This window comes from Herpailurus yagouaroundi, unplaced genomic scaffold (assembly GCF_014898765.1).
Source record: "Herpailurus yagouaroundi ecotype Mexico unplaced genomic scaffold, PumYag 195, whole genome shotgun sequence".
In the NCBI taxonomy this organism is placed as follows: domain Eukaryota; kingdom Metazoa; phylum Chordata; class Mammalia; order Carnivora; family Felidae; genus Herpailurus; species Herpailurus yagouaroundi.
Window position 1 is genome coordinate 9,468,455 of NW_024412426.1, and position 25,328 is coordinate 9,493,782.

Genomic DNA, 25,328 nt, shown 5'->3' on the forward strand with positions numbered 1-25,328 from the left:
GTTTATTTATTTTTGGGACAGAGAGAGACAGAGCATGAACGGGCGAGGGGCAGAGAGAGAGGGAGACACAGAATTGGAAACAGGCTCCAGGCTCTGAGCCATTAGCCCAGAGCCCGACACCGGGCTGGAACTCACGGACCGCGAGATCGTGACCTGGCTGAAGTCGGACGCTTAACCGACTGCGCCACCCAGGTGCCCCATTCACTTTTTTTTTTTTTTTTAAGTTTATTTATTTATTTGGAGAGAGAGAGAGAGCGAGCACAAGCAGGGAAGGGGCAGAGAAAGAGGATCCCAAGCAGGCTCCACACTGTCGGCACAGAGCTCACCGTGGGGCTTGAACTCACAAACCATGAGATCATGCCCTGAACCAAAACCAGGAGTCAGACACTTAACTGACTGAGCCATACAGGTGCCTCTGTTTTTGCTTTTTTAAACTATTTTGGGGAGTAAATTTTTGGACCACGGGGACTGCATCATTTAAGGCTTCTCTAGGGATACTTCTTGTGTCCATGGTCTAAGCCTGGAAAGTTGCTTTCATGTTTTTCCAAAAAAAGATGTATTGGTCTGAATACAGACAAATAAGATCTTACTTATCAATGGCCAGATGATGAGTTCCTTAAATTGGCTAGATTTGCAAGAAGAGAAAATTATTTATAGAGATCTCTTAATTGTCTTATGGGTTTAACAGCTAACCTTAGGGATTCCCTTGACAAGATGAGAGAACAGGGGCGCCTGGGTGGCGCAGTCGGTTAAGCGTCCGACTTCAGCCAGGTCACGATCTCGCGGTCCGGGAGTTCGAGCCCCTCATCGGGCTCTGGGCTGATGGCTCAGAGCCTGGAGCCTGTTTCTGATTCTGTGTCTCCCTCTTTCTCTGCCCCTCCCCCGTTCATGCTCTGTCTCTCTCTGTCCCAAAAATAAATAAACGTTGAAAAAAAAAAAAAAAAAGATGAGAGAACAGAAATCCTACATCTAATGTAAATTCTCGTCACACTCTGGCCCCATCTACCTGTTTTAACTTCCCTTTCCCTATATGATTTACAGAGAGCATTCTGGCCTAATCTTTAGGTTCAAAGTATAGGGATTACTCATGTAAGTACTGAAAGTCACATAATGAATTAACACAAGCTCCGGACACTGGCAGTAAGTCTCCCTTTGCTCCTGTTTTCCAGGGCTCCGTAATCAGGCTGTACCAGCTTCAGGCATTCCTGTGCAGTGTCCTTTGCAGATACATCCTAGACCCCCGACCAAAAGGCAACACATTTATTTCCCCAGAACAACAGCAGATCTTTTCAATCATAGAGACTTTTTACTTCCATCCTCTTTCTCCCCAAATTTAGAAAAGAATTAAAAGATTAATGGCCATTCACAACACCACCCCTCCACACACACACACACACACACACACACACACGGAAAAAACAGGTGACCAAAATCTCCTAGGCCTTCCTATAAATGATCAGCAGAAGGCCCATGTTTAGGGACTGATAGAAGCCAAGGTTGAATTATGTACTCAGAAAGAAGGCTTTTGTTAAAATGCTTTACAGACTTTACAAAGCCATAAGTCTTTTGATTCCCATTTTGGGTAAAATCTCCCTGATATAAAGTAGCTAGTTTAATTTAAAAAGGTGAGTCAGTCCCTTAGTATTCAGGCTGTAACCCAGTTCTTTGGAGGGAATTAAAAACAACTGCCTTTGCCTTGCAAATCTCTAGGAAACCAGAAATGCAACTCTAGAAATAAGTCAAAACCTACTTTACTAATCCTCAAACTTTGTCTATTTCTCTCAAAATGCTTGCAGATATGACAAAAAATCAGGATATTAGGACAAAATGCCCCTTGCTTCAAAAAGGTAAATAGCAATTAACACTGAATCTCTTAAAAAATAAAAATAAAAAAATAAACAACTCGCATTCTTTCTCTGTCCTTTAAAGTCATGCATTTTATGCTTTTGAAATATAAGCACAACCCCAGTCACCTTAGACTTAAGGGAAGAAAAGGAACAGGTCTTTTTAAAAACAAACCACTAAAGTTTGTGCCCATACTCTAAGTCTTTTCCACAAATAGTAAAATACTTTATAAACTAGTGAGTTTTATATTGTTTTAAAATAGAAGCTGTGTCTGTGTATGTATGTGCATTATAGATACGGTGTTTTTCTACTTCTCAATGTTATTTCCAAAAATTATTTGTAAACAGCTCTATTGAGTTGGCTTAAAAATTGTTTATAGAAATTTAGTATGATAAAAATTCTCAAAATAGAAATAGTTCAAATGAATTTCAGGTTCAAATGATCTGGGAAAATATTCAATATGAAAATTTATTTAAGGTTAATTTAATAAAATAGAAATATCTTTATAGTATCAGCTTTAAAATTAAAACTTTCATTCTGCTTGGGTCTACTGAAAGTCAAATAAGTTCATGTTATTTAGGTTACAAAATATGCCAACAAGAACAGAATAGCTTGGAAGACTGGACGACTTTCTGTGATATCTCATGAAGTGTTTGTGGGTGATCTAACCACAATTGTTTTTTTTTTTTTTAATTTGTATCCAAATTAGCATATAGTGCAACGATTTCAGGAGTAGGTTCCTTAGTGCCCCTTACCCATTTAGCCCATCCCCCCTCCCACACCCCCCTCCAGTAACCCTGTTTGTTCTCCATATTTATGAGTCTCTAATGTTTTGTCCCCCTCCCTGTTTTTATATTATTTTTGCTTCCTTTCCCTTATGTTCATCTGTTTTGTCTCTTAAAGTCCTCATATGAGTGAAGTCATATGATATTTGTCTTGATCTAATTTCACTTAGCATAATACCCTCCAGTTCCATCCATGTAGTTGCAAATAGCAAGATTTCATTCTTTTTTTTTTTTTTTCAACGTTTATTTATTTTTGGGACAGAGAGAGACAGAGCGTGAATGGGGGAGGGGCAGAGAGAGAGGGAGACACAGAATCGGAAACAGGCTCCAGGCTCTGAGCCATCAGCCCAGAGCCCGACGCGGGGCTCGAACTCCCGGACCGCGAGATCGTGACCTGGCTGAAGTCGGACGCTTAACCGACTGCGCCACCCAGGCGCCCCAAGATTTCATTCTTTTTGATTGCCGAGTAATGCTCCATTGTATGTATATACCACATCTTTATCCATTCATCCATCGATGGACATTTGGGCTCTTTCTGTACTTTGGCTATTGTGGATAGTGCTGCTATAAACATTAGGGTGCAAGTGCCCCTTTGAAACAGCACACCTGTATCCCTTGGATAAATACCTGGTATTGCAATTGCTGGGTCATAAGGTGTTCTATTTTTAATTTTTTGAGAAACCTCCATACTGTTTTCCAGAATGGCTGCACCAGCTTGCATTCCCACCAACAATGCAAAAGAGATCCTCTTTCTCCACATCCTCGCCTATCTGTTGTTGCCTGAGTTGTTAGCCATTCTGACAGGTGTGAGGTGGTATCTCATTATGGTTTTGACTTGTATTTCCCTGATGATGAGTGATATTGAGCATTTTCGACATGTGTCTAAAACACATGTGTCAACCATCTGGATGTCTCCTTCGGAAAAATGTCTATTCATGTCTTTTGCCCATTTCTTCACTGGATTATTTGTTTTTTGGGTGTTGAGTTTGATAAGTTCTTTACAGATTTTGGATACTAACCCTTTATCTGATATGTCATTTGCAAATATCTCCTCCCATTCCCTTGGTTACCTTTTAGTTTTGCTGATTGATTCCTTCACTGTGCAGAAGCTTTTTATCTTCATGAGGTCCCAGTAGTTCATTTTTGCTTTTGTTTCCCTTGCCTCTGGAGATGTGTTGAGTAAGAAGTTGCTGCGGCCGAGGTTAAAGAGGTTTTTGCCTGCTTTCTCCTTGAGGATTTTGATGGCTTCCTCTCTTGCTTTTCGGTCTTTCATCCATTTTGAGTTTATTTTTGTGTCTGGTGTAAGAAAGTGGTCCAGGTTCATTCTTCTGCATGTCGCTGTCCAGTTTTCCCAGCACCACTTGCTGAAGAGACTGTCTTTACTCCATTGGATATTCTTTCCTGCTTTGTCAAAGATTAGTTGGCCATACTTTTGTGGGTCCATTTCTGGAGTCTCTAGTCTATTCCATTGGTTTATGTGTCTGTTTTTGTGCCAATACCATGCTGTCTTGATGATTACAGTTTTGTAATATAGCTTGAAGTCTGGGATTGTGATGCTTCCACCTTTGGTTTTCTTTTTCAGGATTGCTTTGGTTATTCAGGTTTTTTTCTGGCTCATTACAAATTTTAGGATTGTTCTAGTTCTGTGAAGAATGCTGCTGTTATTTTGATAGGGATTGCATTGACTATGTAGATAGCTTTGGGTAGTATTGACATTTTAACAATATTTATTCTTCCAATCCAGGAGCATGGAATATTTTTCCATTTTTGTGTGTCTTCAATTTCTTTCATAAGCTTCCTATAGTCTTCAGTGTATACGTTTTTCATCTCTGAAAAAGGAATCTTTAAAAAGAGATTTTAATGTGTGGTCAATTGGTTAAGATTAAAATGAATTTATTTAGGGGTGCCTAGGTGACTCAGTTGGTTAACTGTCCACCTCTTGATTTTAGCTCAGGTCATGATCTCACAGTCATGAGATCAAGTGCCTCATCAGACTCCATGCTGAGCATGAAGCCTGCTTAGCATTATCTGTTCCTCTCCCTGCCCCTCCCCAACTCACACTTGCATGCACTCTCAAAAAAAAAAAAATAAATAAAATAAAATGAATTTAGTTTAAACACGAGTTTTAAGGGGCACCTGGTGGCTCAGTTGGTTAAGAGTCAGACTTTGGCTCAGGTCATGATCTCATGGTTTGTGAGTTCAAGCCCCACATTGGGCCCTCTGATGTCCATACAGCACGGCTTGGGATCTCTGCCTCCTCTCTCTCTGCACCACTCCCCGCCCCCCCAACTCATGCTCTTACTCTTTCTCTCTCTCATAAACATTTTTAAAAAATGAGTTTTAATATCAAAAGTAAGCTTGTACAAAATTAAAATTTGGCTTCTCACTCTGTTAAAAGGATAAACTTTTCTTAGATTATTGGTCTTCTTTTAATAAGAAGTTGTAAGTAATTTTTTTCTTTACCATTTATGTAATCTACCTAGGAAAACAAAGAGTCTGTGTTGTCTTTATAAGGTCTTTGGGTTTTTTTTCTATTTAATATTAAAAGAGCTAAGGCTTTTACAGCCATGTAACTACCTGTGTTTGTCTTTGAAGTCTCTAATTGGCACTTTGGCTAAATTGATAACTAAGTATGGTTTCATAATGATCTGTGATCCTATTTAATTAAATGTCCAAACTTTTTGATATTTGACAAACCTCCCAAAATCAAATTTTAAAATGAAGTCTTGACCACCAACTAACTTTGAAATATTCCAGCAGGTCCCTAGGACATTTGAAGGATTTGTTCTCCTTGTAAAAGAGAGAGAATTGTCTTACTTGGTATGTTAAATCACCTGGGAAGTAATGTCAAATAAGTGATGCTAACCTTTCTTAGATTATATTTGTGTAAACGTATGTTAAGATTAGTGTTCTAGAAATTGTATGAAATTCCTAGAAATCTGATATGTCTCAATATGTTATCGCTTGCCATTCTAGTTCTAATCTTGAAGTGCTATGTGATAGAAATGACCAAATTACCTTGTCAGTAACATTGTAATGAACTCTGATCAGATCCTTAACCACTGCAATTTTAAGACTTTTGTCATTTACAGACAAAAGGTTAACTCTGATGCTACTGCAAAAGTCTTTCATCTTCAAAGAGATTCAGGGAAAGGACTCTGACAAGTACTCTCGAATACAGGTCTCTACTAACTTTAAGATCATGCCATTGAACTGGGTAAGAATTTATAGAACTCTAACAGAAACTGAAGGCTTCTTAAAACTACTAACAAAAGGGGCGCCTGGGTGGCGCAGTCGGTTAAGCGTCCGACTTCAGCCAGGTCACGATCTCGCGGTCCGTGAGTTCGAGCCCCGCGTCGGGCTCTGGGTTGATGGCTCGGAGCCTGGAGCCTGTTTCTGATTCTGTGTCTCCCTCTCTCTCTGCCCCTCCCCCGTTCATGCTCTGTCTCTCTCTGTCCCAAAAATAAAAAATAAAAAAGGTTGAAAAAAAATTAAAAAAAAAAAAAAACTACTAACAAAAGATCAAGATCAACAAAAAATTATCACATAGGAATGAATAAACTGAGAATGATGATAATTTTTATGGCTTTTTGTTTGCAGTACTGCTTGTTATTTCATCTTTGTTTTCCAGATATAAGAAAGCCTTTCCTCTTAAACTAAATACGACTCACAGCAATTTGGTAAATTGTACCTTTTTAGCAGAATTGCAACATCTATCTTTCTCCCCTACCTGATCTCTCCAGAATTTGGAATCTCTCAGTGAGCATTCTTATGGTTTCATAGAAATATTTGCCTAAGATCAATAAGAATCTTTTCTCTTTGTGACAAGACACAGTTGGAAACATTGGTTATATTACCAAGGCTTTGACTGAAATGTCATATTTGAGACAAACATGCATAGACTCAGATTTATGAGTCTATGCTTTATGGAACTAAGGATGACTTAATGGAGCCAATAAATCCCCCTAGGAATATCAGCCTGCTATCTTGCTTACAAGGATCTCAGCAGCCTTACCAGGTGAGTAAGGTCACATCTGGCAGATGGAGAAATATCAGGATATTTGGGAGATCTTGAAAAGAAAGAAAGAATTTAATTCTACAGATATTGCAGGCAAAGCCTGATGGCAAGTATTTGGGTTGGCTTCTTCGCTTCAAGAGGCTGCTCAAAGTTCAGTCTGGAGATTCCCTATGGAAAGTTCCACCAAAGCAGGTTTAAAAGAGCTTGTATGACCAATTGCTACTCTTGCTGCACTCTGTAAATAATCAGGTTTCTTGAAACTAGACGTAATTGGCAAACAAATTAGTCTTACAATGGTTATCACTGATAGAAATGAGGGTAAGTGTAGAGAGAAAAAAACTGTTTCATTTGAAACTATGAAATGTACTTTTGGATTCTAGATTCTATTTCTGTTCATCATTTTTGATATTTTGTTGTCTACCTGTAAACTTGACCAGATCCTGAAGTCTTCTGGTTTCATCCAAACTCTGGCTACAACTCTCCAAACTAACATTTACAATTTTCTCCCATCCTTTTGACTTGAAATCATTGAAAATGAAATCTGACCTTTTTTCTGAGGACTTCCAAACTGAGTATGAATGACTTGATGTAAACTTCAGGGAAATTGTCACAACAGCACATGCATGGATGATCTTTGTGCAGGTTGCTGTGTGTCCACTCAAAAAGATAAACAGTATTCAAGAGGAATATGGAGGTGTAGGAGGACACTGGGCTCACCTTGTCCTGCTGATCACTTAGATTCCACCCACATCTGCCTAAATAACCCAGAAAACTAGCAGAACGGACTCTCTGAAGCCAAGTGCAGACAAGAGGCCCACGGAAGAGGGTAGGAAGGGTGGAGAGGCAGCGTGTGCTACTCAGACTGGCGGGAGGGAGCTGGGGCGGTGGAGGGGCAGCCCACCCAGCAAGGCAGAGCCCCCGAGTCTGGCTGGCAAAAGCAGAGGGGCCGGACAGAGTGTGTTCTGACAGCAGGACTAACATCTGGAATGTTAAGAGTCAACAGCTCTGCTCTTGGAGAGCAGGGAGGGCAAGAGGACACCCGGAGGGAGAGTTGTCAAGCCCTGGAGGACAGGGCTCAGCTCAGTGAGGGAACAAAGGTGCTGGTAAGTGCCATCTCCCTCTCCCATCACCCAGCCAAAATCCCAAAGGGAACCAGTTCCCATCACCGAACTTGCTTGCACTGCACAAATACCCAACGCTGTGCTTCTGTGGATCCATCCCTCCGAGGGGTCTGTCTCCCTCCCCGTGCTGCAGGGCCCCTCCCACAGGGGACCACTGATGCCAAAGCGAGCTAAGCCTGCCCTCCTGCCCCTGTGCACCTTGTGGATCCACCCCTGCTAATACACCCTTGGCCAGATCCCATTAAAGCAGTACCACAAGCCTGGCAGTGTGCAAGTGGCCCAGACAGGGGCCACACCACTCCACAATGAGTCCTGCCCCTGGGAGAGGGGAACATAAGGTACACACCAGTCTGACTGCAGCCCCACCGGTGGGCTGGGGACAGACATTGGGTCTGACTGCAGCCCCGCCCACCAACACAAATTACTCCCGACAGCACAAGGGAAGTGCCCTGCAGTTTGGAGCCACCCCAGTGACTACCCAAAATGATAAAACAGAAGAATTCTCCTCAAAAGAAACTCCCAGGAAGTAGCAACAGCTAATGAATTGATCAAAACTGATTTAAGCAATATAATGGAACAAGAATTTAGAATAATGTCCTAAAATTGCTGCGCTTGAAAAATGAATAGAGGACTGCAGAGATCCAGGGACTAAGAGATAGTCATGAGCTAAAAAAAAATGCTATAAATGAGATGCAAAATAAAATGGAGGCGGCCATAGCATGGATTAAAGAAGCAGAGGAGAGAATAGGTGAATTAGAAGATAAAATTATGGAAAAAGAGGAAGCTGAGAAGATAAAACAATCCAGGAGTATGAGGGAAGAATTAGAGAACTAAGTGATGCAATCAAACGGAACAATATCCGTATCATAGGAATTCCAGAAGAAGAAGAAGAGGAAGAGGAAGAGAGAGGGAAAGGTGCTGAAGGTGTACTTGAAGAAATCATAGCTGAGAACTTCCCTGATCTGGGGAAGGAAAAAGGCATTGAAATCCAAGAGGCACAGAGAACTCACTTCAGACATAACTTGAATCGATCTTCTGCACAACATATCATAGTGAAACTGGCAAAATACAAGGATAAAGAGAAAATTCTGAAAGCAGTTAGGGATAAAACAGGCTCTAACATATAAAGGGAGACCAATAAGACTAGTGGCAGACCTAGTTACTGAAACTTGGCAGACCAGAAAGGAATGGCAGGAAATCTTCAATGTGTTGAACAGAAAAAAATATGCAGCCAAGAATCCTTTATCCAGCAAGTCTGTCATTCAGAATAGAAGGAGAGATAAAGGCTTTCCCAAACAAACAAAAACTGAAGGAATTCATCACCACTAAACCAGCCCTACAAGAGATCCTAAGGGGGATTCTGTGAGTGAAATATTTCAAGGACCAGAGACATCACTACAAACTTGAAACCTGACATCACAATGACTCTAAACCCATATCTTTCAATAATCACACTGAATGTAAATGGGCTAAATGCTCCAGCCAAAAGACATAGGATAGACATCAGAATGGATAAAAAAAACAAGACCCATCTATTTGCTGTCTACAAGAGACTCATTTTAGACCTGAGGACACCTTCAGATTGAAAGTGAGGGGACGGAGATCTATCATGCCACTGGAAGTCAAAAGAAAGCTGAAGTAGCCACACTTATATCAAACTAGATGTCAAATTAAAGGCTGTAACAAGAGATGAAGAAAGGTATTATATAATTACAGGGTCTATCAGGAAGAGCTAACAATTATAAATGTCTATACACCGAATATGGGAGCCCCCAAATATATAAAACAATCACAAACATAAGCAACCTTATTGATAAGAATATGGTAATTGCAGGGGACTTTAACACTCCACTTACAACAATGGATCATCTAGACACAGGATCAATAAAGAAACAAGGGCCCTGAATGATACATTGGATCAGATGGACTTGACAGATATATTTAGACCTCTGCATCCCAAAGCAACAGAATATACTTTCTTCTCGAGTGCACATGGAACCTTCTCCAAGATAGATCACATACTAGGTCACAAAACAGCCCTTCATAAGTATACAAGAATTGAGATCATACCATGCACATTTTCAGACCACAATGCTATGAAACTTGAAATCAACCACAGGAAAAGGTCTGGAAAACCTCCAAAAGCATGGAGGTTAAAGAACACCCTACTAAAGAATGAATGGGTTAACCAGGCAATTAGAGAAGAAATTAAGAAATATATGGAAACAAATGAAAATACAACAATCCAAACGCTTTGGGATGCAGCAAAGGCAGTCCTGAGAGGAAAATACATTGCAATCCAGGCCTATCTCAAGAAACAAGAAAAATCCCAAATACAAAATCTAACAGCACACCTAAAGGAAATAGAAGCAGAACAGCAAAGACACCCCAAACCCAGCAGAAGAGAAATAAAGATCAGAGCAGAAATAAACAATATAGAATCTAAAAAAACTGCAGAGCAGATCAATGAAACCAAGAGTTGGTTTTCTGGAAAAAAAAAAATTGATAAACCTCTAGCCAGGCTTCTCAAAAAGAAAAGGGAGATGACCCAACTAGATAAAATCATTAATGAAAATGGAATTATTACAAGCAATCCCTCAGAAATATAAGCAATTATCAGGGAATACTATGAAAAATTATATGCCAACAAACTGGACAACCTGGAAGAAATGGAAAAATTCCTAAGCACCCACACAGTTCCAAAACTCAAACAGGAAGAAATAGAAAACTTGAACAGACCCATAACTAGCGAAGAAATTGAATCAGTTATCAAAATTCTCCTAACAAATAAGAGTCCAGGACCAGATGGCTTCCCTGGGGAAGTCTACTAGACATTTAAAGCAGAGATAATGCCTATTCTTTTCAAGCTGCTTCAAAAAATAGAGAAGGAAAACTTCCAGACTCATTCTATGAAGCCAGCATTACTTTGATTCCCAAACCTCACAGAGACCCAGCAAAACAAGAGAACTACAGGCCAATATCCCTGATGAATATGGATGCAAAAATTCTCCACAATATACTAGCAAATCAAATTCAACAGCCTACAAAATGAATTATTCACCATGATCAAGTGGGATTCATTCCTGAGCTGCAGACCTGGTTCAACATTTGCAAATCAATCAATATGATACATGACATTAGTAAAAGAAAAGAACCATATGATCCTGTCAATCGATGCAGAAAAAGCATTGGACAAAATTCAGCATCCTTTCTTAATTAAAACCCTTGAGAAAGGATAGAAAGAACATACTTAAAGATCATAAAAGCCATTTATGAAAAGCCCACAGCTAATATCATCCTCAATGGGGAAAAACTGAGAGCTTTCCCCCTGAGATCAGGAACACAACAGGGATGTCCACTCTCACCACTGTTGTTTAACATAGTGTTGGAAGTTCTAGCATCAGCAATCAGACAACAAAAGGAAATCAAAGGCATCAAAATTGGCAAAGATGAAGTCAAGCTTTCACTTTTTGCAGATGACATAATATTATACATGGAAAAACCGATGTATAATAAGTTTGCTAGAACTGATACATGAATTCAGCAACATCACAGGATACAAAGTTTATGTATAGAAATGAGTTGCATTCTTATACACTAATAATGAAGCAATGAAGACAAAGAAACTGATCCCATTCGCAATTGCACCAAGAAGCATAAAATACCTAGGAATAAACGTAACCAAAGATGTAAAATATCTGTATGCTGAAAACTATAGAAAGCTTATGAAGGAAATTGAAGAAGACACAAAGAAATGGAAAAACATTCCATGCTCATGGATTGGAAGAATAAATATTGTTAAAATGTCAATACTACCCAAAGCTATCTACACATTCAATGCAATCCCAATCAAAATTGCACCAGCATTCTTCTCGAAGCTAAAACAAGCAATCCTAAAATTTGTATGGAACCACAAAAGACCCCGAATAGCCAAAGTAATATTGACGAAGAAGACCAAAGTGGGAGGCATCACAATCCCCCAGACTTTAGCCTCTACTACAAAGCTGTAATCATCAAGACAGCATGGTATTGGCACAAAAAGACACATAAACCAATGGAATAGACTAGAGACTCCAGAAATGGACCCACAAAAGTATGGCCAACTAATCTTTGACAAAGCAGGAAAGAATATCCAATGGAGTAAAGACAGTCTCTTCAGCAAGTGGTGCTGGGAAAACTGGACAGCGACATGCAGAAGAATGAACCTGGACCACTTTCTTACACCAGACACAAAAATAAACTCAAAATGGATGAAAGACCGAAAAGCAAGAGAGGAAGCCATCAAAATCCTCAAGGAGAAAGCAGGCAAAAACCTCTTTAACCTCGGCCGCAGCAACTTCTTACTCAACACATCTCCAGAGGCCAGGGAAACAAAAGCAAAAATGAACTATTGGGACCTCACCAAGATAAAAACCTTCTGCACTGCAAAGGAAACAATCAACAAAACTAAAAGGCAACCAACAGAATGGGAAAAGATATTTGCAAATGACATATCAGATAAAGGGCTAGTATCCAAACTACGAAGAACTCACCAAACTCCACACCCAAAAAACAAATAATCCAGTGAAGAAATGGGCAGAAAACATGAATAGACACTGGTGCAAATGCAAACTGGTACAGCCACTCTGAAAAACAGTGTGGAGGCTCCTCAAAAAGTTAAAAATAGATCTACCCTTGACCCAGAAATAGCACTGCTAGGAATTTACCCAAAGGACACAGGGGTGCTCATGCATAGGGGGACTTGTACTCCAATGTTTATAGCCGCACTTTCAACAATAGCCAAATTATGGAAAGAGCCTAAATGTCCATCAACTGATGAATGGATAAAGAAATTGTGGTTCATATATACAATGGAATACTACTTGACAATGAGAAAAATGAAATCTGGCCTTTTGTAGCAACGTGGTTGGAACTGGGGAGTGTTATCTAAGTGAAATAAGTCATACAGAGAAAGACAGATACCATATGTTTTCACTTTTATGTGGATCCTGAGAAACTTAACAGAAGACCATGGGGGGGGAGGGGAAAAAGTTAGGGAGGGAGGCAAACCATAAGAGACTCTTAAAAACTGAGAATAACTGAGGGTTGATGGTGGGTGGGTGGGAGGGGAAAGTGGGTGATGGGCATTGAGGAGGGCACCTGTTGGGATGAGCACTGGGTGTTGTATGGAAACCAATTTGACAATAAATTTCATATTTAGAAAAAGAAGAAGAAAAATAATCATCAGAGACATTCAAACTACAAACCAAGAAAATCTGGAAGATGGCCATTGCCTGCTTTCAATCCATCTAAAGATACTTTGACATCTAAAACTCACCTCAACTGGGTACCCTCAGAACTCTGAAACTGGTTTATAATTTGTTCCAACCCTTAACCATTATTTTTCTCTTGTTTCCACAGAAATGCCTCTTATTTAATACCTGCTTGAACCATGAGCCTAACTTTGGGAACACACATCCATCACCATTTCCTGAAATGAATTTAGTAGAACTGACCTATTTTCAACTCTAAGAGACTAGCCCAGTGAGATAAAACAATCTACCAGCTCACATTTTAGTATGTGGAGTTTCTAAGGAACTCTAGGGGCCCAGGCCAGGCCACCCTAAAATATGCCACTTTGTCATGTTATTTTGAATTAAAGCTATTTAAGAACAGAAGAACATTCTGACTCTCTTTGTCTCCAGATAGCAGGAAATAAATCTCCAATGTGAAAGCTATCCTGCCTGCATCAGGGAGCAGAAAGACATCCTTATCACCTGAAATAGGTATTTAGAGCCAAGAAGACTGTATAAATCAACAAGTCTTGTTACTTTTACTAGTTTACTACCTCAGCCCAAATTCTGTTTAGAATTGTATGTTAATAAAGCCAATGAACATAAGTTTTCTCGGCTTTGTCCATTCCTCACAGATTTATGGTTCTTTGCCTAAACATACAACAGCTGCTTGCTTTGGTCATCTGGGGAGTCTCAATTTCATTATTGGACATCTGTGTATACAAAATAAAAATTTTTTTCTTGTGTTAATCTGTCCCATGTCAATTTAATTCTTAGACTAGTTTGAAGGGAAGAAAAGGGTGGAAAAGAAAATTCTTCCTCCCCAAAACCAATAATCAAGTCGCCCAGGTGCCTCTTAATGAAGGGTACCCCAGCCAGACCAGCTGGCCCCACACTGCTCCAACTTTGCCCTCAGAGGGAATACATGCATTTAGTGTAGGTTGGGGCTTGGCTATAGGCAGATGCCATGGACACCCAAGAGCCTGCTCTGGACATCTGGACTCTCTGGATACTTTTTATGTTCCAGGCCCCTGACTATACTGTCCTGCCTCACCTGTGCATGAATAATAAATACGTATCAACCAGCCTTTGGGTAGCAAGGGCGCCCCAGGTCTGTGGAGCTCTGGCTGGTCCCCAATCTTACCTGTATCACTACCAGGGCAGTGAGAGGCCAACCCCAAAAATATTCCTGAGGTGTCAGCTTTAAACTGGTGAAAGTTTATATTTTCACTGGTTTTCTGATGGCTTCTGGGATTCTCCAAGGCACCCAGGTGTCCCTTATTATAGGATACTTGGGCCACTTTGCACAAGCAAACTGTGCAAGGCAGTCTAGGTCTTCCTCCTCTGCCTTCAGGGAGAATCTGCACATCGGTGTAGGTTAGGGCTTAGAATTGGGAAGATGCCCTATACCCCCAATGGCCTACTGCCATGACCAGGCTACCCCTGACAAGTTTTCTGAAACAGGTCCCTAGATACTCTGATTTGCTTGTCTTGCACATGCACTATTTCCTCCCCATCAGCAGACTTCCATAACAAAACCTATTTTGAACATAGTTCTGAAAGGGAACAGACTGAAAATATGCCTTGTTCACTAATCCCACCAAAATCACTCAAGAGGAGGTTTAGGGGTAGAATAGATTACATAATTAACTTCAGAGGATTCTGAGAGACCTATTGAAATTTTAGATTGGACAAAATTTGAGACTCCAGATGTTGGCCTGATCACCTGACCCACTGAGTTACATCCTGTATTAGAAAGACCAACTAAAGACATTACAGCACTCTTGTTAAGAGCATTAGCTTGCATAGATGCCTATAGATAGAAAGGAAAAGTGCCAGCACAAAAAGTGATCTCCAGGGTAGAATGCTCCTTAGGGCACCAACCCACACCCTGAGCTGATTATTTTAACCCTTTTTGACCCTGTTCATTTTAACTACCTAGAAGCTAGGCCTACGAAAATAGACAAAACTACAACAAATGATAATATGGAACCAATCAGAATCACTAAAGAGAAACCTTATACCAAACAAGAAAGAACAAAAACTGGAATTCCAACATACTGATTTTGACCTACAAACTCAGTGACTATTAGATTTATGGTCCAAAGGAGGACAAAACCTGATCCTCACAGGAGCAGAGATTGTGCACCTCAAACCCATTACCAGCATTGCTACATTGAATCAATACCTTAGAGCATCTGGGGAAAACAGTACTAATTTATAAAATCTTTGGGTAGCAGCAACCTGGAGATTAAGATGGTCTACTAAAAATATATCATCCCTCACAACACCTCCATAAGAAACAGCAGAGGAAGCTACTAATATAATGAAACTAGGACTATTAACTATGATTTATGATAAGGGCAGAAACCAACACTGCTAAATGTGGAAGCAAGAGAATTAAGAAGTCTAAAAGCTGTACCCCTTCCCCTGCCCACAGTCACAACAGCATTATTTATCGTATTTGTAGGCCCCAGAAACAGGAGAACTGATTGGCTTGATAAGGACAGCTGAGGAACTAAGTCAAGATATAAAGGATAATTTTAACACTTATGTATATAGACAATAGAAGCCTATGCCTCATAAAAATTAAAAAAAAAAATGCCAATCAAAATAGGCCATCTAGACCCAAATCTACGAGGCCCTTTTGGCTACCTAGACCATTTAGACCACCACCCTTGAAAACAAATTATAACCATAGAAACTCAAAAAATGCTCCAGAAACTACACAGGCAGAAAAACAACCAAGCTTGTACAGTAAATAGAATTGCGGAAAATAAACCCACATATACCCACTAGTCCATTTACTGTAAATACTACCCCTTTACAAAACCTAATCCCATTAACAGACAAATCACTGCTAGCCCAAGAGAGCAAACCCTGTGAGCTCCCCACAGGACTCAGCAGTTTTTTATCCTTGCCCCAGGCCAGAGACAATTGCCCATGTGTTACACTGGCCATATAAATAGAAACTTCTCTTGCAAATAAAAATATTATGTATACTGCTGTATTGTTAGATACAGGGTCCCAGTAACAATGATACAAAGATATCCTACTAATTTTGATACAAAGATATCCTACTAATTTGAGAATTTAAACAATAAAAAGGGACCAACTGAAGGATTAGAAGGAAAATTAACCCCATGCACATGAATATACACATAGATTCCTATCAATGAGGGCAGATTTTTTTTTAAGATTTTAAGATTGAGTCCCCAATGTGGGACTCAAACTCACAACCCTGAGATCAAAAGTCACACACTCTACTGACTGAGCCAGCCAGATGCTCCTGAGGACAGACTTTATTTCTTTTAATGTTTATTTTTGAGACAGAGACAGAGCATGAGTAAGGGAGGGGCAGAGAGAGAGAGGGAGACATAGAATCCAAAGCAGGCTCCAGGCTCTGAGCTGTCAGCAGAGAGCCCAATGCAGGGATTAAACCCACAAACCGTGAGATCATGACCTGAGCTGAAGTCAGACACTTAACCGACTGAGCCACCCAGGTGCCCCGCCTGAGGACAGACTTTAAATGCTTTCAAAGTCCCAATTTAGAAAAAATTCTTAGAATTGATATAATAGGACACATCATAAGGAACCATTCAGGAACTTCTAAAGAAACAAATGATTGTTCCTACTATTTCACCATATAAATAAATCTGTCCTGTCAAAAATCCAGAAAGGTCAGATACATTTATCTAGTAGATATTAGGAATGTAAATACTCTCTCCAAATTGAAGGAGCACTCCTGAATATAGGCATAAACAATACCACCACTGGATCTGGAACTTATTCATAGGGATAGATTCATGTGACATGTTCTTTGCTATTCCAGTTGATAAGGAGAGCCTACTCCTGACTGCATTCACATGACAAGGCAAATGATATCAGTTTACTATATTACCAACAGGAGACCTTAACAGCCAGTAATAGCACACAACCTTCTAACACAAGACATCCAGGCTTTTCAGGAAAACAACACACACACACACACACACACAGCAGCAGCATTTCTTATATTGGTGACATGCTCATTTATGGTGCTAACTTGGAACAGACTAGGGTTGTAATAGAGTTAATTGAATTCCTTACACTCAGAGCATGGACAATTGACCCAAGTAACATCTAAGGACCCCACACTACTGTAAAATTTCTAGGCATAATTTGGTCCTCTGAAGACAGAAATATAACAGACCCAGTCATAAACAAGATAGATTGCATCCCAGCTGCTACCACAAAAGCAGCAGCTCAGAAACTGATAGGACTGTTTAGATATTGGAAACGACACATACCTCTAATGGGGATAATACTAAAACACATTTCTGAAGTAACAAGGAAGATAGGGAATTCAGTTGGACAGCTACTCAAAAAGCAGGCTTCAGTTATTTCAAAAATGCACTCAAATTCTTAATACATTGGTGTCAGATAGTAAGACTCCAAATATAAACTGAAGTGTCTATACTCACAAGGTTTACAACATGGTGTCTGTGGATTAAAACATTGCAGGACCTCAAATTTTACCAGATTGTGTTTAGGACTAGTAAGTTCCCATGGTCCAAGACCAGATAACTAACCAATTGGAATGCTCACTTAGGCACTCTATGTGGCCTTACAGAACACAGAGCCAGTAACAGAATATAAACCAATTATAGTTAAATGCCAATAGCCCATTTTGGAGTGGGTAAAGCAGACCCCTGACAGAGGGGAACAACTCCTGACCATAAAGTTCTAAGTGGAAATTGTGTTTTTCCAAGCAGGACTAATGGATGAAGTTTGAACCATCTGCATGAACTGAGGAAATCTCTGCAATACCAATAGTGAAGTTGCTAGAATTTCCAACAGCGTAAGCCTATCCAAGCTTGAGCACTTGGGCAATGGGAGCACCCTGGTCCTCTGAATGGTTTACAGATGGATCAGCCTCCGTGACATCATCTGGATTATACTGGTAGACTGCAACCTTGAGGACTAATGACGGTCTAATCCTGACAGAAGCAGGCTCTGGAAAAGCAGCACAGTACACCGAACTAATTTTAAAATTGATGAGGGAACACTCAGTTCAAAAAAAGGTAGAATGACACATGTTTTATCAGACCCGTGGGAAGTAGCTAATGGAAAAGCTCTTTGGTCAGGAACATGGCAGGAAAATGAATGGAAAATGAGAAATAGCATATGCAGTAAGGACAGATGGCAGAAAATATCACTGGCTAACATGGCCCTATTCATCATACATGTCTCTACAGATCAAAAGGACAACTCTGAAGTAACCAAATTTAATAACCAGGTAGATAAACTCAACAAGAAAACTAGTAAATCAAAGAATCCTAAAATTTATCTTAAAAAAAAAAAAAAAAAGATTCATGGCTAAGGAGATAACCAATTCAAAACATAACCATAAAATAAAGAAGAAAGACATTAGAATGTAATACCTAAATGCACAGCTATGCCAACTGATAGGATCATTGCATGGGCACATCACCAAAGAAGTCATGCTATTACACACAGCACTAGAACATGGTTAGAGGAAAGAAGCATGTATATACCCATGAAATGTCTTCAATTTCAAATTAAGAAATATGAGAATTGCTGAAAGTTTAAAGCTTGGAAGTAATTAATGAATACACCAGATAAGGTTAAAGTGACAGACCCTTCAAAATTATACAAATTGATTATACAGGACATTTGCCCTTATCAAAGAATAAACTATATGCATGCGCCATTGTAGACACATGATCACCAATAGGATCATCCTATCCTTGGGGGGAAATTATTTTTAAAAATTCACCATCAGAATAGAAAATGCCAATGCTTGATATGGTATTACAACCATAATAAAATCAGATTACAGCACCCACTTCACAGGTAAGTGAATATAAGAATGAGCTAAGGAAGAAGTCATAATTGGAATGTCAACTTACCCTACAATCCAGTTGCCTCTGGATCAATTGAGAAGTATAATGGTTTGCTCAAGCAAAAGCTTAGAATGCTTGCTAACAATCCAGATATGAAAGCTTGGACCAAAACAATCTGGGGGTGGCAAGATCTCCAAATCATCATTATAGAAAGGATGGAAAAACTATTAAATAAATATTGCAGTCATCTACCGAGATAAGAATTAGCACGAACACCCCAGAATCTAAACCAAAAGGAAAAGTATTAATTAAAAACATAATAATACATAGGGGCACCTGGGTGGCTCAATTAAGTGTCTGAATCTTGGTCTCAGTTCAGGCCATGATCTCATGGTTCATGAGTTCGAGAGTCGAGTCAGGCTCTGCACTGGCAGTGTGGAGTTTCCTTGGGATCCTCTCTTTCCCTCTCTCTCTGCCCCTCCCCTGCTCACTCTCTCTCTCTCTCTCTCTCTCTCTCTCTCTCTCTCAAAATAAACAAACTTTACAAAACAAAACATAATAATATATGTAGTACTCAGGAAAAATAGCACCTGCTACTAATCAAACCTATTGGGTGACCAAAGGAAAAAGTATATCACATCAAGTTAAGGAAAATAATGTGATGCCTCCCTAACAATTTCAGGAGGGAAGAACACCATCTTTTATTTTATCAGTACCAGATGCCTAATATTTAGCCTAACATGTGTGGGATGATTGCACTTAGAGGTGTATTGGAACAATGGCCATAATAACTATAGATTTCCTTAAGTGGCAAGAACAACAAGGAAGAATTGAAAATTTATAGTACAGTACACCTACCTATATTTTGTAGGCATGAATCCACTATGCATCTTTAACTCTATCAGTATCTCTAACCTGGTCAGTAGCACGCTGCCTGTTGGCTATACCATTCTGCCTATTGTTTATTGTTGGTTACCATACTCATTGCAGCGATGGATAATCTTCTGACAGCTCCAGCAAGAGTAGTTGTGCCACCGTTCCAAAGCGGAATGCAACCTTCTGGTCTAGATACTCCACCCTCTGTGACATCCTCCACTTTCTTCAGAAATCAGCCTGGTCACCTTATTGCAACTGAGAACTCACCAGCATCCCCAACATTATGCACATCACCAAGCCCAGCCTCTCCATCCCATCCTTTATTATCAGTGCCATCTATTTGCTGGGAATCCTTCAATCAATGGAGAAACCAAATATTCAGGGATGCTGATGAAGCAGTGGATCCTCAACAACACTCCCTACTAGACATTGACTTGGAGGATGAAGATTCACCGGAATTACTAACTTGCCTTTGCTATTGTAACCCAGTGTATATACCAAGACAACCAGGGACTAACTTTTCTACTTTTCCCTTATCTTACTTTTGAGTTCAGCACTGGACACATGGCAGAGACTCTGTGACAATAACCCAGATTTAACTCCTGATTTACTCTGTGCTAGTATTTGTAAAAGAGCAGCTGCTTAATATGCAGAATGGATGATTATATCTTTAAGTATAAATAGGTCGAAAATTGATAATTTGCTACACTCCCAATTAACACTAATCCATGATCACCTATTAGAAAATGAACAATAGATCCATGGATACTATAGCCAGACTTTAAATGAACAGAGACATCCTGTAAGGTATATAGTGAAATTTGCATAGGAAACTTAGCATATAACACATATCATTATCCTTCATGGTATACATGAGACCTCTCTTTTTAAATTTATTTTCATGTTTTATTTATTTTTGAGAGAGAGAGAGACAGAGCTTGAGTGGAAGAGAGGCAGACAGAGATGGAGACACAGAATCTGAAACAGACTCCAGGTTCTGAGCTGTTGGCACAGAGCCTGATATGAGGCTTGAGTCCACAAACTGTGTGATCATGATCTGAGCTGAAGTCAGATGCTCAACCGACTGAACCACCAAGGTGCCCCCATGAGGCTTCTTTCTTACACCATATTTTTCTACCCCAAGAATATGGGAACCTATGTTACTAAAACCTGTCCTGGTCATATTGGAACTTACCATAGTAGGCTATGTTCTGAAGTTTAATATGCAGGATTTTCAAGCCAGATATAGATCCCAAAATTGTGGTCAGTTTTAGCACAACCTATGTCAAAAACAGATTCACTAAAAAGAAGGAAATTCTTTCAGTTCCTTGTTGGCCTTGTAGGAGGTTTAATTGGAGGATTATGTGTCCTGGTTTAGGTCCCCAACTATCCTGCCGGCATGTGTGCAGTTCTCCCTATCAGCCAGCCTTGGGTTAGGCATTCCATGGGCATTCCAGGCCTATGGAGCTCCAGCTGACCCCAAGCACTTGAGCAGCCTCAGATGGAAGAGAGACCCCTTCCGGAAAATCTTTGTGACGCAGCAGCTTTTAAACTGGCCGTAGTCAGTCCCCACTTAGATAGGTTGCCTATGTGGCCCTGGGCTTCTCTAGCAATCAGGGCTACCTGTTACCTATATAGTTTTACATACATAGGTATATATGATGGGCCTTAATATATTACACTATATTCTTGCCAAGGAACAATCCAATGTGTTTGAAAGCCACTACTCTTATATCACAGTCAGGTGAGCAACAAAGGGGTCTGTTCAGCCAGCTGAAGTGGGGAATGCAAAACAACCACCCTCTCTGTCCTGTACACACAGAATGATAAACCCTCAAAGCCAAACTGTAATCACTTTTTGATAGGCTCATATTTTTTTGTGTTCTTTTCAGATTTGCACTCAGGCAACCATCTATGTAAAAGAATATTCCCCTTTTCTTCTAACTCCTTGCAAGGCTTGGAGTTCTGGTGAAGCCCTCCAGAGCCCTTATAGCTCTGCCATCAGTTTAAAAGTTGTCCTATTTTTCAGATCTTCATTCTGCCATTCAGCTTAGTGCGACCTCTTCAACAATACAGCGAGGATCCTGTTGCCCCTTCCTGTTTGATCACTCCCGGTCCAACAGAGCGGTGTGAGGATGAGCCTATACACATGAGGAAATCTCATTCTATAGTTTCCAAAAAGCATATGGTTTATAACTAGATTACGTAAGAGAAGTTTACATTCTTTTACTGTAATACCTGAACAATTATACTATCCTCTAAGAGTAAATCTGTAATTACTCCGTGCCGACTGTCTTACATTTCTTTTCAAGATAAGCTCTGTAAGTTTTTGAAATTGAGAAAATGACATCTGAACTCTTGAAATTGTCACCCAAAAAGGTGTTTTCCTAAAACTACTAGAAATAATAAAAGTGAAAGAAAATACATATGAAAAATAAGTTTAAAAAATAGAATGTGTGTTTTAGATATGGAAAGTATGAAGAAATATGAGGGTTTTGGGGGCACCTGGGTGGCTCAGTGAGTTGAGTGTCCAACTTTAGCTCAGGTCATGATCTCATTGTTCATGAGTTCGAGCCCCACATTGGGTTCTGTGCTGACAACTCAGAGCCTAGAGCCTGCTTCAGATTCTGTGTCTCCCTCTCTGCCCTTCCCCTGCTCATATTCTCTCTCTCAAAAATGAATAAATATTTTTAAAAAATTACAAAGATTATGAGGTTTTGGGGGTTTTTTCTTAGTAAAGTAAAAAAAAATAATTTTGTTCTAAAGTAAAATGATTGTTTCAGAATTAAAAAAAAAATTCATTTTGGGCGAATCCTGGGAAGATGGCAGCATAGGAGGACACTGGGCTCACCACACGTCCTGCTGATCCCAGAAACCCAGAAAACCACCAAGCAGGACTTGACATCTGAAAGGTTATAAGTTAACAGCTCTGCTCGGAGAACGGAAGGGCTGGAGGACAATGGGAGGGAGAGTTGTTGAGCCCCTGACGACAGAGCTCAGCTTGGCAGGGAACAAAGGCGCTCACCAGCGCCATCTCCCTCGCCCATCCCCCAGCCAAAATCCCAAAGGGAACCAGTTCCTGCCAGGGAACTTGCTTGCACCCCGCAAACACCCAACGCTGTGCTTCTGCGGATTCATCCCTCCTGCGGCAGATCTGACTCCCTCCTGGTGCCGCAGGGCCCCTCCCGAAGCAGATCTCCGAAGGAAAAGCGAGCTGAGCCTGCCCCTCCCACCCCCGTGCACCTTGCCCATTCACCCCAGCTAATATGCCAGATCCCCAGCACCACAAGCCTGGCAGTGTGCAAGTAGCCCAGACAGGCCACGCCACCCCACGGTGAGTCACGCCCCTAGGAGAGGGGAAGAGAAGGCACACACCAGTCTGACTGTGGCCCCAGCAGTGGGCTGGGGGCAGACATCAGGTCTGACTGCTGCCCCGCCCACCAACACAAGTTACTCAAGACAGCACAGGGGAAGTGCCCCGCAGTTCCACACCACTCCAGGGACTATCCAAAATGACGAAACAAAAGAATTCCCCTCAAAAAAACCTCCAGGAAATAACAACAGCTAATGAACTGATCAAAAACTATTTAAACAATATAACAGAAAGTGAATTTAGAATAGTCATAAAATTAATCGCTGGGCTTGAAAACAGTATAAAGGACAGCAGAGAATCTATTGCTACAGAGATCAGAGATCAAGGGACTAAGGAACAGCCAGGAGGAGCTAAAAAATGCTGTCAATGAACTGCAAAATAAAATGGAGACAACTACGGCTCGGATTGAAGAGGCAGAGGAGAGAATAGGTGAACTAGAAGATAAAATTATGAAAAAGAAGAAGCTGAGAAAAAGAGAGATAAAAAAAATCCAGGAGTATGAGGGGAAAATTAGAGAACTAAGTGATGCACTAAAGAGAAATAATATACGCATAATTGGTATTCCAGAGGAGGAAGAGAGAGGGAAAGGTGCTGAAGGTGTACTTGAAGAAATCACAGCTGAGAACTTCCCTGATCTGGGGAAGGAAAAAGGCATTGAAATCCCAGAGGCACAGAGAACTCCCTTCAGACGGAACTTGAATCGATCTTCTGCATGACATATCATAGTGAAACTGGCAAAATACAAGGATAAAGAGAAAATTCTGAAAGCAGCTAGAGATAAACGTGCTCTAACATATAAAGGGAGACCTATAAGACTCGTGACTGATCTCTCTACTGAAACTTGGCAGGCCAGAAAGGAATGGCAGGAGATCTTCCATGTGATGAACAGAAAAAATATGCAGCTGAGAATCCTTTATCCAGCAAGTTTGTCATTTAGAATATAAGGAGAGATAAAGGTCTTCCCAAACAAACAAAAACTGAAGGAATTCATCACCACTAAACCAGCCCTACAAGATCCTAAGGGGGATCCTGTGAGACAAAGTACCAGAGACATTGCTACAGGCATGAAACCGACGGACATCACAATGACTCTAAACCTATATCTTTCTATAATAACACTGAATGTAAATGGACTAAATGCACCAACCAAAAGACATAGGGTATCAGAATGGATAAAAAAACAAGACCCATGTATTTGCTGTCTACAAGAGACTCATTTTAGACCTGAGGACACCTTCAGATTGAGAGTGAGGGGATGGAGAACTATTTATCATGCCACTGGAAGTCAGAAGAAAGCTGGAGTAGCCATACTTATATCAGACAAACTAGACTTTAAATTAAAGGCTGTAACAAGAGATGAAGAAGGGCATTATATAATAATCACAGGCTCTATCCATCAGGAAGAGCTAACAATTATAAATGTCTATGCACCGAATACAGGAGCCCCCAAATATATAAAACAATTAATCACAAACATAAGCAACCTTATTGATAAGAATATGGTAATTGCAGGGGACTTTAACACTCCACTGAAAGAAATGGATAGATCATCTAGACACACGGTCAATAAAGAAACAAGGGCCCTGAATGATACATTAGATCAGATGGACTTGACAGATATATTTAGAACTCTGCATCCCAAAGCAACAGAATATACTTTCTTCTCGAGTGCACATGGAACCTTCCCCAAGATAGGTCACATACTGGGTCACAAAACAGCCCTTCATAAGTATACAAGAATTGAGATCATACCATGCACATTTTCAGACCACAATGCTATGAAGCTTGAAATCAACCACAGGAAAAAGTCTGGAAAACTTCCAAAAGCATGGAGGTTAAAGAACACCCTACTAAAGAATGAATGGGTCAGCCAGGCAATTAGAGAAGAAATTTAAAAAATATACGGAAACAAATGAAAATGAAAATACAACAATCCAAACGCAAAGGCAGTCCTGAGAGGAAAATACATTGCAATCCAGGCCTATCTCAAGAAACAAGAAAAATCCCAAATACAAAATCTAACAGCACACCTAAAGGAAATAGAAGCAGAACAGCAAAGACAGCCTAAATCCAGCAGAAGAAGAGAAATAATAAAGATCAGAGCAGAAATAAACAATATAGAATCTAAAAAAACTGTAGAGCAGATCAACGAAACCAAGAGTTGGTTTTTTGAAAAAATAAACAAAATTGA

General features: G+C 40.2%; 1 long non-coding RNA gene across 5 annotated transcripts in view; it reads left to right on the forward strand.

Moving 5' to 3' along the window:
• Positions 1–13,792, forward strand: part of LOC121011814 (uncharacterized) — a 56,111-nt gene extending 42,319 nt beyond the window's left edge. For 4 of the 5 annotated variants that reach the window (XR_005781779.1, XR_005781776.1, XR_005781780.1 and 1 more), the window contains one exon: positions 13,170–13,792. This is a non-coding gene — a long non-coding RNA (uncharacterized LOC121011814). Of the gene's footprint in view, positions 1–6,261; positions 6,649–13,169 lie in introns of all 5 variants that reach the window. The other variant, XR_005781777.1, reaches the window with a different exon arrangement.
• The last annotated feature ends 11,536 nt before the right edge of the window (positions 13,793–25,328 follow it).